Below are 14,480 nucleotides of genomic sequence, written 5' to 3'. Positions count from 1 at the left end.
AAATGTGTCATTATTTTGTGAATTTTATTCATGAGATTGTGATTGAGCCAAAGGTTTATTGCATTTTTTTTGCTTGTGTGATCTTTTAGTTCTAGTATTTGCTACAAATTTAAGAATTTCATTGATATAACGAGCTTGAGAAGAGATCATCAAATTGTGTCTACATAGCCTTTTGTCTCACATGAGTGCACTTTTCATGGCCTTGCAATTTGATGAAAGGTGAAATATCATATGATTATTAAAGTTTCTCACCGACAATTGCATTAGTGTATTCTAGGAAGCATTGCTCCTATTTTCATTGATTTTCTATAGATTTCTTCTAAAGTTTAACTCACAACATGTTGTTTTTCATAGCTTATGTCCATTTAGGATTTCAATTTCAAGTTATTTCAATTTCGTGTTATTTTCTTTTAGTTTCATTATTTTCTTTGCCAACCCCTTGTTAGAATAGGAATTCATTTTAGTTGCACTGTTAGAATTGCATTCATTGAAAAATTAGAAAATACAAAAGATATTGTTCTTTTGTGTGTTATTCTAAGATAGAAAATAGATTTACTTCATTCCAAGATCATAGTAGAACAAGCAAAGGCCTCCTCATGAACAATCACATTTATCTTCAACTGAGTGGATTTTGGTATGTTGCAAGGCAAATACTAAACCTTGGAGTTGATCCCAAAAAGATTAGTTTTTCAAGAGAGGAATTGTGCAATAGATTCCTATCATTGACCTCATGTAAAATGACTACCCAATAGAAGTGGCACTAGAAGGAGGGCATTTTTGACTCCTAGAAAGGAAGAAAAATTGTTGAAGTTTCAGAATTTTGCACTTCTACAATAATTTATGCTTCACAAAAAGTTCAAATTTTTTTCCTAGTTTTCAAAAAATTCAGGTCCATAACTCCATAGCTCCATAGCTCTACAACTATGCAGGTTTGCAGATCCGTAACTTTACAAGCACGCAGGTGCACAAAACTCTGTGGTGCACTTTTTCCAAGAGTTGATGTAAGCTAGAGGATATTGATCCAAAATCTCCATTTTAGTGAGCATTAAGGTCTACCCCAAGTGTACATGAGTTTCTCGAGCTTACCCACTTTTGCAAACTACATAGTGACAAGGGAACATCCCGAGTTCAACCACTTCCATTCAAACTATCATCATCTTCTTCAACTCCACCTCCACTCCAACCACTTGGTGGACCACCACATGTTACAATAGCTACTCCTCAACAACCACCATTAGGTCCACCAAACCCTCTAATGTCCTTTTTTGCAAATGCTATAGAATCACCAATAAACTTGAGAGGTGCACTCCATGAGTTCCATAAGGATCTCGAGAAGTTTTTCTCCAAATTCATCTATAGTGAGACACGAACTATTGAAGATCATGTCAAGGTATTCAAGGAAATTTTCAATTGCAAGCAATTTACTAATGAGGATGTGGTTCTTCATTTATTCCCCTACTCTTTGGGGGAAATTGCCTTCAATTGGTATGTTAATTTTCCATCTAGATGCATCGGAGATTGGGATACATTCAAAAAATTATTCTTGGAACAATTCAAAACATTCATCAATCTAGCTATGATAAATCATCAATTCATATCAATTAAAAGGGATCTAGTTGAGATAGTTTCCTGCTTCAACCATCACTTTCATATGGCCTATGGCAAGTTGGAAATGCCATACACCATACCAATTGAGGCCACTATTCACATTTATCTGAATGCTGGACCATCTTACTGTGATCTTTCTAAGAAGACTTCCTACAAAAAATGTTGACACATTGGATTAAGTCTTTGTAGAAGCAATCATGTTCATGAAGCAATCCAAACCTAATGGAGAAGGAATGATGCTTCCAATGCAATCAGTTATTGCAATACCAACATACCCTATGGGAGTAACTACTATGCCTAGCTAGTTCATACCTATGAATCCAATTCTATTATAGTAGGCACCCACTTCACAAACTCAAGCGATAACATATCCTAGGTATGAGCCTCCAAAAACAACTTTCTTTGAATAGAAGGCTACAGTTCCTATGGAAATAGACAATAACCTCATTTTAGAAGTTGGTCAAATGAAGAAGACTATGTTACAAATGAATAATGAACTAGCACATCTTAGATTGTCACAAGGAAAAAATAACAACTTCCAAAGAAACAATGTTGGCCCCTACAACAACAATTTTGGTCAGAATTACAATAGGAACTTCAATGGGAACAATAACAACAATAATGCAGGAAACAACAATGGAGCAAACAACTTCAATCCTCCTGATCATAAAAGTGGCTTCCAAAGATAGAATCAACAATTGACCACCTGTTTGAACAATGGGAGCATTCCTACTGATAAGAACAACAATATTCAATCTGCTGATATGAATCAGTATGATGATAGCCAAAATAAACTCAACAATGATGGTTCTTACTATAATGGTAATTAGGAGATGAATCAAAATTCACAAGTAAATGACAATCCTCCTCCTATACAATTCAATGCTATGCTATTGGAATCCTACGATTCTGCATAGAATACACAAGTGGAATAACTAGCAAGTGAGGAATTCTCATTCCCATTTAGTCAGGAACCTAATATTCAACATGATGAGATGTTTTCTTTTCACAATGACAATCAAAATACATACTTTCTCAAAAATAGAAAGGACCCCTTGATCAATGGGATTCCTCTAGTTTTACAACCAACTCCACCTAATCTAAGAGCAAGTAACAATCTACCATTGGTAAGACCAGTGCAAGGAGGACAATAGAATCAGAACCCAGTTAATGTACCAACAATATTTAAATTTATCACTTGGTCTATTGAAAAGTACAATGTGATAGAGGAGTTGAAAAGAATTAAAGCCAATAATGTCCATGTTTGACATGTTACAAAATTTCCCACAACAAAGAGAAGTGCTCATGTAGACATTGGATCACACAAAGGTTTCCCACAATACAAAGGTTGTCCCTCAAAAGATAGTATCTCAACAAGTGAATGCTACAAAAGCGATGTCAACTATGTTTGAGGAAAAAGTTAAGGTACCCCCATTTTTTCTTAGTATTAGGATATATGGGAAGAATCTTCATAATTGCCTCATTGATTTAGGGGCTTCATGTAATGTAATTCCATTATCAATAGCTCAAAGTCTAGGAGTTAGTCATCAACAATATAATCAAGTGGTGATACAGTTGGATAAAATAGAGGTAAAAGTCATTGGTGTACTAAAAGATGTGTAGGTATAGTTGAAAATCAACCCTAGGATTCAAGATGTTATTGACATACATGTGGTTGATATCCCAAAAACATATGGGTTACTCCTAAACAGAGAATAGATGAAATGTCTGAGAGGATGGTTTTCTACAAAATTCATTCGATTATGGTTGCCATGGAAAGGATTGAAAAATCAAATCAAGATAAGCCCAAATTGAAAATAATGATCATAGATTACAATGCCCTGAATGATATAGCATTCTTACAATCAGATTTGAATTCATACAAAGTGATGGTATTGGATATGGTTTCAACCAATACATCTCAAGATCAAAAAGAAGAACCTAAGGTGCTAGTACCCAAAAGTGAAACTGTCACACAATTCATAGATAGTATGGTGACTAATTTACAATGTTTAGGAGAGCAAGTTGATCCTAGAATCCTCCTCCTTCTAGAATTTTGTTAGTTACAAAAAGCTAGTTACTCAAAATTTGAATGCTCGTCTTGCCAAGAATTAGTAGCAAATTTACTGACACACATAATGGAAAACAAGGATAAAAGGATTTCAAAAGTTGAACTCATAGAAATTTAGGATCTGATGGACTCATCCAAGCTTGTTGAAAAGATTGAAGAAGAATTCAAAGATCTAAATATGTCATACAATGATATCTCTTCAGATGGTGGAGGTTTGTCTTCTCCTCCTTCAAGGGTGATTAAAGTCCAAAGGAGAATGTGATATGTAAAAGGTAAAGGATGGACATTAGTAGTCATTCATCCTAAACCTAAAGTTGAGGAAATCAAAGAACTAATAAGGGAAATTCAATATGAACAAGAAAAACATGCACTTCCTCTATCTATAGATTATAAAGGGGACCCATCAAGTCCTACACTAGGAAAGTTACAATGGGTTCCTAAGAAATAGTCATTCAAGGCTCAAGTGAAAGAGAAGTTAAGGATGAATAAGAAAAAAGTAAGAAAACCCAAGGAAAATGCAATTTGGACACTCCACTTCGATGGTTCTAGGTGTAAGATGGGAGCTAGTGTAGGTATCAAATTGGTCAACCCAAAAGGTAGGTCTTTCTATGTTGCATATCAGTTGTAGTTTAGATCTACTAACAATGTTGCAGAGTAAGAGGCATTAATTTGAGGACTTCTGTTTGCACTAGAGAAAGGAGTTACAACTCTTAAAATTGAAGGGGATTCTCAATTGGTCATATGAAAAGTAAAATCCATATACTCTTGCAATGACAAAAGATTACTTTCTTATAGAAAAAGGGTATGGGATATATTGGATGACTTTGAAGCTTTAAGCATCAAATCCATTCCAAGAAGAAAGAACATGGTAGCAGATGCTCTCGCCATCTTAGCCAGTGCATTGCAACCAGTTGAAACAACCAAGTTGAAAATATTTTTAGTGGAATTGGTTTTTGTTCCACCTATTCCACATAATATCACAAAATTTTAGGTCTTTCAAGATGATCAACATATACTTGAGTTTATCATCTACAGTTGCCATTTTGAGGGACAATAAATTAATGATACACTAGATGACAAACCTAAAGATGATGGACTTGAGGATGAAGATGGGTTTCTAAATTTAAAGACTAACACTATTCCAAAAGGAATGATTGAACTCGAACACATCGTTGATCATAATGAATCAACACTCAATAGAAGGGAAACCCAAGAAAATGGAATCAAAGAATGTGACTCATACAATTTGGGTACTGATGAAGAACCAAAAATGGTATAGATAGGAAAAGAATGCAACTCATAGGAAATGGAAGACATGCTCAAATTACTCACTGAGTATAAAGATGTCATTTCTTGGAGCTATGAAGAATTAAAGACTTATGATCCTAAGATTATCGCACATGACATCCCATTGAAGCCTAATACCAAGCCATTCTGACAAAGACAAAGATTGGTAAATCCTCTCATTGAACCACTAATAATGAAAGAAGTAAAGAAGTTACTAGATGATAAGATCATATTTCCTATCCACCATTCTACATTGGTGCAAAATTTGGTTCTTGTGTGAAAGAAGATCAGAGAGATTCATCTTTATGTTGACTTTCATAACCTAAATCTAGAATCTCAGAAAGACAAATATCCTCTACCCTCACTTGATGAGGTTTTGCAAACTATAAATGGTTTGAAAATGATTTCTTTCCTAGATGGATATTTAGGATATAATTAGATGATGGTTGACAAAGAAGATAGGCTAAAGATGGCTTTCACAAAAAAGTGGGGGACTTTTTCTTACAAAAGGATGCCCTTTGGACTAATTAACGTAGGAGCTATATTTTAATGAGTGATGGATGAAGCTTTCAAATGATTGATTAATATATGTATAGTCATCTACATGGATGACTTGACTATCTTTTCAAAAGATTGAAGTACCCACATTGCTGATCTAAGACAGGTATTCAATAGATGTTGTAAATATGACATATCTCTCAATCATAAGAAATGTTCATTTGGTGTTACTAAAGGAAAGCTCCTGGGACATGTTATTTCTAAAGCTGGAAACTCCATTGATATGGATAGAGTTGAATCCATGTTGAAGTTAGTACCTCCACATATTCAGAAGGAATTGAACTCTTTCTTTAAAAAGATAAACTTTGTGTGAAAATTAATAAGTGGATTTGAAGAGATAGTCTGACCCCTTAATGATTTACTCAAAAAGGGGGCTAAGACTAGAATGGGTGCCTAAGATAAATAAATAAAGATATCAAGGTGGTCATTTCAACAGCCCCACTTTTTGTGAGTCTAGATTATGAGTTACCTTTCAAGATTTATTCCTTCTCTTCTGAACATTCTTATGCAAGCATCCTGACATAGAAAAGGGGAAAGGAAGATGAAAGACCAATTGCTTTTATGAGTTTCCCTTTGAAGAATGAAAAGTTGAAATATTCAAACCCTAATAAATAGTCCTTCATGTTGATCAAGGTAGTAAAGAAGTTTTTTCACTACATACTTATAAGTAAGGTGTATGCAATTGTACTTGATCTAGCAGTAAAAATGCTTTTGATGCAAAATGAACTTGGTGAAAGGAGAGGAAAGTGGATGGCCATAATTCAAGAATTCAATCTCAAAATTCAACCTATGAGATTAGTTAGAGGTCAAGGATTGTCAAAGATGATAGGTGATCACCAAGATGGAAATGAAAAGGGATTTAAGTTTGATGATGAAATGGATAAGCACAATCAAAAGAAGATGGTTGTATCACAAGTTGACATTAACCAGGGAGTAGTGATAGATGTTTGGTATCAAGACATTGTTTATTATCTCCTACAAGACCAATGCCCAAAGTGGATGAACAGTTCATGACATAGGGGACTTAAGATGAAATGTGACTCTTACATGTTACTTGTTAACAAGTTGTATAAAAGAAACTATGAAGGAATTTATTTGAAGTGTTTAGGCCATGAGGAGGAAAATGAAGTTTTGGAATATTTCCATGAATAGTATGGTACAGGACATGGTTCAGTAGAAGCAATGACCCACATGATTCTAAGATTAGGTTATTTTGGCCCTTGATATTCAAAGACACTTTTGAGCATGTATGCTTGTGTCATATCTATCAAACCAATCCTAATAGATAAAGGAATTAAAAAATGCCCTTACAACTTGTGTACAAGATACACCCCTTTGCAAAGTGGGGGAAAGATTTCATTGGTCTAATCAACCCACCATCATCAATTAGACATGCATTTATTCTCACAACTATAGATTACTACACACGATGGACTGAGGAAGAAACATTCAGAAATTGCACTGCTAAGGTGGTGAAAAACTCTTTGGAAGAACATATTGTTACTTGATGTGGAATGCCATTCGCCCTTGTGTGTGACAATGGGTTTTCTTTCGCATCTGCATTCTAGACCTAGTGGGCATTTGAAAATCAATTCATTTTCCAAGTTCTCTTCAAATTACTACCCGCAAGGAAATAGGGTAGCAAAATCTACAAACAAAAACTTGATCACAATAATCTTGATCAAAGATGATTGTTGAAGGAGAATCCTAGGGATTAGCATACACAACTCAAATATGCCTTATGGATAGATTGAGTGAGAGTCAAAAATGCTTTGGGAACTTCTCCATATTTTCTAGTTTATGGACAAGAACTATTGTTCCCACTTAATCTCAGAATTTCTATTTTGAAATTTATGAGTGGGTATGCAGAAGATGCTAACAAAGTACAAATCAAATTGACAAATCTCTTAGAAATGGATGAGAAATGGATAGATACATTGGAGCACATGGCTAAACATTAGGTTTTTGTGAAAAGATGGTTTGACAAGAGAGTTATGATCAAATCATTCAGGATTTCTGAACTTGTTCTACTCTGGGATAAGGAGAAAGAAAAGCCAGGAAACCATACCAAGTTTCAATGCTTATGAATAGGCCCTTATTAGATCGTGGAAATTTTTGGAGAAAACACTTTTAGGCTCAATTTTTTATAGGAGGAATTTCTTCCCTTATCCATAAATGGGTAGTTTTTGAAGCATTATTTTGAATCCTAAAAGACAAAACAAAAAATTAGTTAGATTTTATTTCTACATTTAGCTTAGAGTTTCATTTATACAAGTGTGTTTATTTCTTTGAGTGTGCTTTCTTTCATGTTTTGTGTTTTCTTTCAGTCGTGTGTTTCTTTTCAAAGTTGTGTCAGTCCTGGGGTGTAAGGTGTACTTGAGATTTTCTCAAAGATTTCACTAACCACTTTTTTGGTTCTAGTTTTAGGAAGAGGTATTACTTTGTCAAAATATTTACATGATTGTGTGTCTTATACCAACCAAGCAATGGATATTTCTTGTGAAATAGGGGATTTTCAGTCTAGAAATCAAAAGCTCTAGGCTAAAAAGTTCTCAACACTTTGAAAATTTTAAAATTTGATCATTTTGGGTATTGTTGAATTAAAGTCAAAGATGACGAAAGATGATCCAAACTTCAACTGGTTCAAATAAGAGGGGTCTCCTTGAAAGGTTGTTAAGGTCATTGTTTGGCATGGGAGTTTCCAACAAGTTCTAAAAGAGAAATGCAAGGGATGTTCACAAGAGATCAAATCCAAGAAATGACACCAATGTTCTAATTACATAGTCTAAGCGTAGTCAGGATATAGAAAAAGAGAAAAAGAAAAAAAAAAGAGAACATGGAAGAAAAATATGGTATTAAGTCTGAAGGATTTTAAAGATCTATGATGGCAAAAGATACATTTTCAAAACAAAGCATCTTCTATTCAAGATATCGCTTCATCAAAAGTAACATTTTGAATGACATGGAGCAATTATTCAAAAGGCCAAAAATTTAAAGAACATGGCATCCTGCCAAGAGCCCTCAAACTAATTTTCTCATCTTGTCAAGCAATTGATTGATAAAATGTCTTCGTGAAGATTTCGAATGAATGAATTGGGAGGAGTAGAATATTATTTCAATTTATTAGAAAACTTTGGTAGACTACATCCTAACATGTCAAAGGGAATGAATACACAACACACACACTAAGTTTGAAGGTTTAGAATTTTGAGATTTTTTTATTGTAAAGTAATCCGAAAGATGCTTGAGATGCTCAAACTTTGGTTGGTGTTTGACACACATTAGAAGAGAGTTTGCCGATGAAGAAATGCCTTGGTCATTTATTCCTTTTTTTGGGGCTAGTTGTTGTGGTGTCCATAACACATTCCTCATTCCTCACTAAGAATGCAGACCCCCTACTTTTTTTGATTCTTTGCCTCCTAGTTCGAGAGTTGGGAGAAGAAATTTTTATTAGAATTAGAGTTCTAGAGTCAAAAAAAAAGAGAAGTTAAAAATTCATAAAATTAGAAAAACATATATATCAAAAAATTAGACAAATATCATATATATATATATATCAAAAAAAAAAAACACACACACACACAAAAAAAACAAAAAAAGGAAATTTTTTTTTAAACATGTGTTCAAGTGCTTACATGTGTGAGCAGAGTAACTTCTTCCGGTATGGTGGCAATAACATTGTCCCTCACGGTGATGCCTTACCTTACATGCACAGCGACATCCTTATAACTTCTACCCGTGTGGCGATAATGACATTGCCTATTGCAACAATGCCTTACCTTACATGCATAGTAGTGCCTCCATGATTTTTCACCGCATGGTGCCATTGGTGTTGCCCACTGTAACAGTACCTTCACTTGCCCACAATGATGATGCCATTTCATTTTGGCCGTGTGGGGGCATGAAACTAAGTGCACTCATGCTTGGATCGCACCTTCTTCGCCCGTAGTGCCACTTATGTCCATGGCGCACCTTGCACCCCTCATACATTTTTTTATATAATTGATTTAATTTTTGAAAAAAAAAGAAAAGAAAAGATAATAAATAAATATATATATATATATATATAATATAATAATAATAAAAGGAGATAAAATAACAAAATAAGAAAATAAACAAAATGCCCAAATGGGGGCATTCTTTTTTCTTTTTTCCTTATGTTTATTTCAATTCATAGTTTGTAAATTTAATTGGACTAATAAACATTTTTTTCTCATAATGTGTAGATAATTAAATGGTGTCCACATCTGGAGTAGCACCCAAATTGGTAGTATTCAAGTTCTAAGGTGTACCTACAAAGTCTAGATTCCATGATGATTACACAAAGATCTGAGATACTGACCTCAGACACATAGATTTAGGTGAATTACTAGAAATTTGCAACAAGCCAATAGAGAGGTCAGCTATGATGTTCACATTGATCTATTCTAGATTGGTGAATGCATCGTCACATCATGTGTCAATGTAATCAGCTAAATTAATCATGGCCCTGGCACAACACTTCATGCCTGATGAGAGGGTGGTCAAGAGCATCATAGGGGAAGTGGTATTGGATTTGCAACCTAACAAAATTGAAAGGGTTTTCCACCTACCAAGAGTAGACCAATTCATCTGAGCTTCCTATGAAGTGGCTAAGAGATGGTACAATGAGCATTAGAAAGAGGCCATTTACATTATACAATCCTCATACCTAATTGAGAAGCCTCCTTGGGGAAGGATAATTGAAAAGGTTGATATGACTCGAGGATATATGAAGGAAGATATTGGATATTCCATTATTATCTTAAGTAGAGTCATGGGCTTACCCACAACAGGTCACCTTAGCACATTCATGGTCAACTTTATTGAGACCATCAGACAAGTGAAGATACCATTGGACTAGACCACCACACTAAGTGTAAACCTATGTGAACAATTGAGAACAGTGAAGAAAAAGAAGAAGTTTTAGATGAATTCTTACTTGGTGTACCTACTTGAAGTAAGGGCAAAAAACTATATCATTTTGTATAGGAGAGGTAGTATAAGAGACCCCAATGCCTGGCCATACATAGTTTATCCTCAATTGGTGAAGAAGAAGCTCTTAGCGTACAACAAAGAATATAGAATTTTGAATGATGCATTCATCTTTGCAATCATTTGATTCATTGAGGGTGGTTATGGAAAGAGGTTATCCAATGAAGCCAAAGCATAGATCATAGCTCTTAGAGCCTACTTCATCTAGTTCAAAACATTCACATATCTATGGTTAGCTAGTGCATCCATCAATCCTAAGAAGCTCCCGAGATATCCTAGTGACAATTTGGTACTATTGGAGATTTCTTGACAAATTGAGTCAACCTACGAGAAGATAAAGAGGCAGCAAAGACCCCACTGGGCATGGCCATTGATCATAGGACCATATCAGTTGAAGAGGAAACAAGACATTCTATCTTTTGAATGGGACTGGGAGAACTATCCCCTTAAAGAATACAACTCTCCCTGACCATATTTTGACAATGTTGAGAAAGTGGAGAATCTGGAAAGAAAAGACTTCCATCATGAGGATGTTGTTGAAGATCATTGGATGAAAGCCACAAATGACTATGATGTCTACATTAGGGACTACTTAGAGAAGGGGGAGGTGTGCAACTAGACCCATTTTTGAAAGCTTGTCAAGAATGGTGAGAAAGTTTTGAGGAGAAATGAGTCACCATCATCATGAGGAATTTGAAGTTACTACATGCTATCCAGGAGAACGTGAATAAGATTGTAGCAATTTTGAAGTAGGACTTCAATATCATGGATGAGATATGTACCTAGAGTAAGGATTTGCAAACTCTACAAGCCATAAAGGGCCAAAGATATCAGGTTTTGATCAATGTATATACTAGGGAAGAATTAAACATGATAGATGGTTGGATAGAGAAAATAGAGGATAGCAATAAATTAATGGAGACATTACATGAGGAGATCCATTAGCTCAAGGACCAAGCCCAAGAGCATATTTTGGAAGCAGAAAGAAATTATAGTGATGTGTGCTTGGATACTTTTGAAGATGAGGAACGAGAGAGATTTTTACCTATAGAGATAGTAGTGGAAAATTTTATGAATATTTTTGTTGAGGTTACTAATGATGAAGACATTTGACAAGCCTTCAGGATAGAAGAAACCCTGTTAGAGTTGGACATCAAACTTGGAGATTTTGTAGAGACTTGAATTGAGGAGGAAAACTATAGACAAAAGGTCAAGGACAAGTATGAGGATTTAGATTTTCTAGATGCACCTAAGATTACTTAAATGATAGAGAAATTCAAGGGCAAACATCCAAACATAGCTTTAGGATGAAGAAGAAGAAAACCTAGGTGCTAAAATTTTAATTTTGAAACTTAGTAAAATTTTGAGATTTTGACCCTATCGAGGTCCACAGCTTCGTAGGTGCATAGGTACGTAAGTTCATAGCTTTGCAATTCAAAGTTGCACCAATAATTAACTGCCAATTCCAAAAATACCACCTTCCACGCACTAGGAACACATTATGACATCAATTTAACTTCGACACATGCCTAGTATAGTACCAACTTCTATTTTTGGCACCTCTAGACACTCCTACTTTCTCTCTCATGCTTTCTCTATTTTTGACATGTAAAGGGCTCATACATCCAATTAATGAATAAAATATGTATGAAGTCCCTCTAAGCACCAGATTAATTGTTTCTATATATATTTAGTTTGTTTTAAAGTTATTAAAGCATTTTATTCCATGAAGATATCTCTCACTCTCAACACAAATTGAGGAGATGATTTCTTATAAATACCCCATTGTAAAATGTAACAAGGGCTATTGTTATTATGCAATAAAATTATGCTTTTGGTGCTTTCATTTGGAGTACAGTCATTCTTGCTTGAATGTGTCATTGTTTTGTGAATGTTATTCATGAGATTGTGATTGAGCCAAAGGTTTATTGTGTTGTTTCTAGTTGTGTGAACTTTTAGTTCTAGTGTTTTCTATAGATTTACAAATTCCACTGACATAACAAGCTTGAGAAGAGATCATCAAATTGTGTTTGCGTAGCCTTTTTTCTTGCATGAGCACACTTTTTGTGGCCTTGCGATTTGATGAAGGTGAAATATCATACGATTATTAAAGTTTCTCACCAATAATTGCATCAGTGGATTCTAGGAAGTGCTACTCCTATTTTCATTAGTTTCCTACTGATTGCTTCAAAAGTTTAACTCACAGTGTGTTGTTTTCTATAGCTTATGTCCATTTAGTATTTCAATTTCATGTTATTTTCTTTCAGTTTTGTTATTTGCTTTGCTAACCCCTTGTTAGAATAAGAATTCATTTTAGTTGCACTATTAAATTGTATTCATTGAAAAATTAGCAAATACAAAGTATATTGTTCTTTTGTGTGTTATTTTGAGATAGAAAATAGATTTACTTCATTCTAAGATCATAGTAGAACCAACAAAGGCCTCCTCATGAACAATCATATTGATCTTCAACTGAGCAGATTTTGGTACATCACAAGACAAATACTAAACCTTGGACTTGATCCCAAAAAGATTAGCTTTTCAAGAGATGAATTGTGTAATGGATTCCTACCATTAACCTCATGTAAAATGACTTCCCAAAAAAAGTGGTGCTAGAAGGAGGGCCCTTTTGACACCTAGAAAGGAAGAAAATTTGTTAAAGTTTCAAAATTTTGCACTTCTACAATAATCTGTGCTTCACAAAACTTCAAAAAATTTCCCAAGTTTTTGACAAATTTAGGTCCACAACTCCACGGCTCTATAGGTACATAGGTCTATAGGTCCATAGCTACACAAGTCTATAGATCCACAACTTTACAGGTGCACAAGTGCACAAAACTCTGTGGTGCACACAATTTAGAGCGGTGAGAAAGTGTACTTCTATAGAGGTGTACATTTTCCAAGAGTTGATTCAAGCTAGAGGATATTGATCCAAAATCCCCATTTCAGTGAGCATTAAGGTCTACCCCAAGTGCGCATGAGTTTCTTGAGCTTACCCACATCTATAAACCACATAGTGATAAGGGAACATACTGAGTTCAACCACTTCCATTCGAACTCTCATCATCTTCTTCAACTCCACCTCCACTGCAACCACCTAGTGAACCACCACATGTTCTAATACCTACTCCTCAACAACAATCATTAGGTTCACCAAACCCTCTAATGACCTTTTTCACAAATGTTGTAGACTCACCAATAAACTTGAGAGGTGTACTCCATGACCTCCCTAAGAATCCTAAGAAGTTTTGCCCCACATTCATCTATGGTGAGACACAAACTACTAAAGATCATGTCAAGGTATTCAAGGAAATTTGCAATCACAAGTAAGTTGTTAATGAGGTCATGGTTCTTTGTTTATTCCCCTACTCTTTGGGGGAAATTTCCTTCAATTGGTACATTAATTTGCAACTGGATGCATTGGAGATTGGGATACATTGAAAAAATTGTTCTTGGAACAATTCAAAACATTCATCAATCTAGCTATGATACATCAACAATTCATATCAATTAAAAGGGATCCAACTGAGATAGTTTCCGGCTTCAACCATCACATTCATATGGCCTACCTCAAGTTGGAAATGCCATACACCATACTAGTTGAGGCCGCTATTTAGATTTATCTAAATGCTATGGACCATCTTATTTTAATCATTCTGAGAAGACTTCCTATAGCAAATATTGACACATTGGATAAAGTCTTTGCAAAAGTGATCACATTCACAAAGCAAGCCAATCCTAATGGAGGAGGAATGATGCTTTCAATGCAAGTAGTTACTACAATACCAACATACTCCATGGGAGCACCTACTATGCCTAGCCAGTTCATACCTATAAATCTAGTTCCATTAAAGTAGGCACGCACTCCACAAACTCAAGTGATAACATATCTAGGGTATGAACCTCAAAAAATACCTTTCTTTGAACATAAGTCTATATTTCC

The sequence above is a fragment of the Cupressus sempervirens genome, chromosome 11 (assembly GCF_028749045.1).
Source record: "Cupressus sempervirens isolate cs-2001-9-10 chromosome 11, ASM2874904v1, whole genome shotgun sequence".
In the NCBI taxonomy this organism is placed as follows: Eukaryota; Viridiplantae; Streptophyta; class Pinopsida; order Cupressales; family Cupressaceae; genus Cupressus; species Cupressus sempervirens.
The sequence above is the reverse complement of the archived record's forward strand: the minus strand, read 5'-3'. Positions refer to the sequence as shown.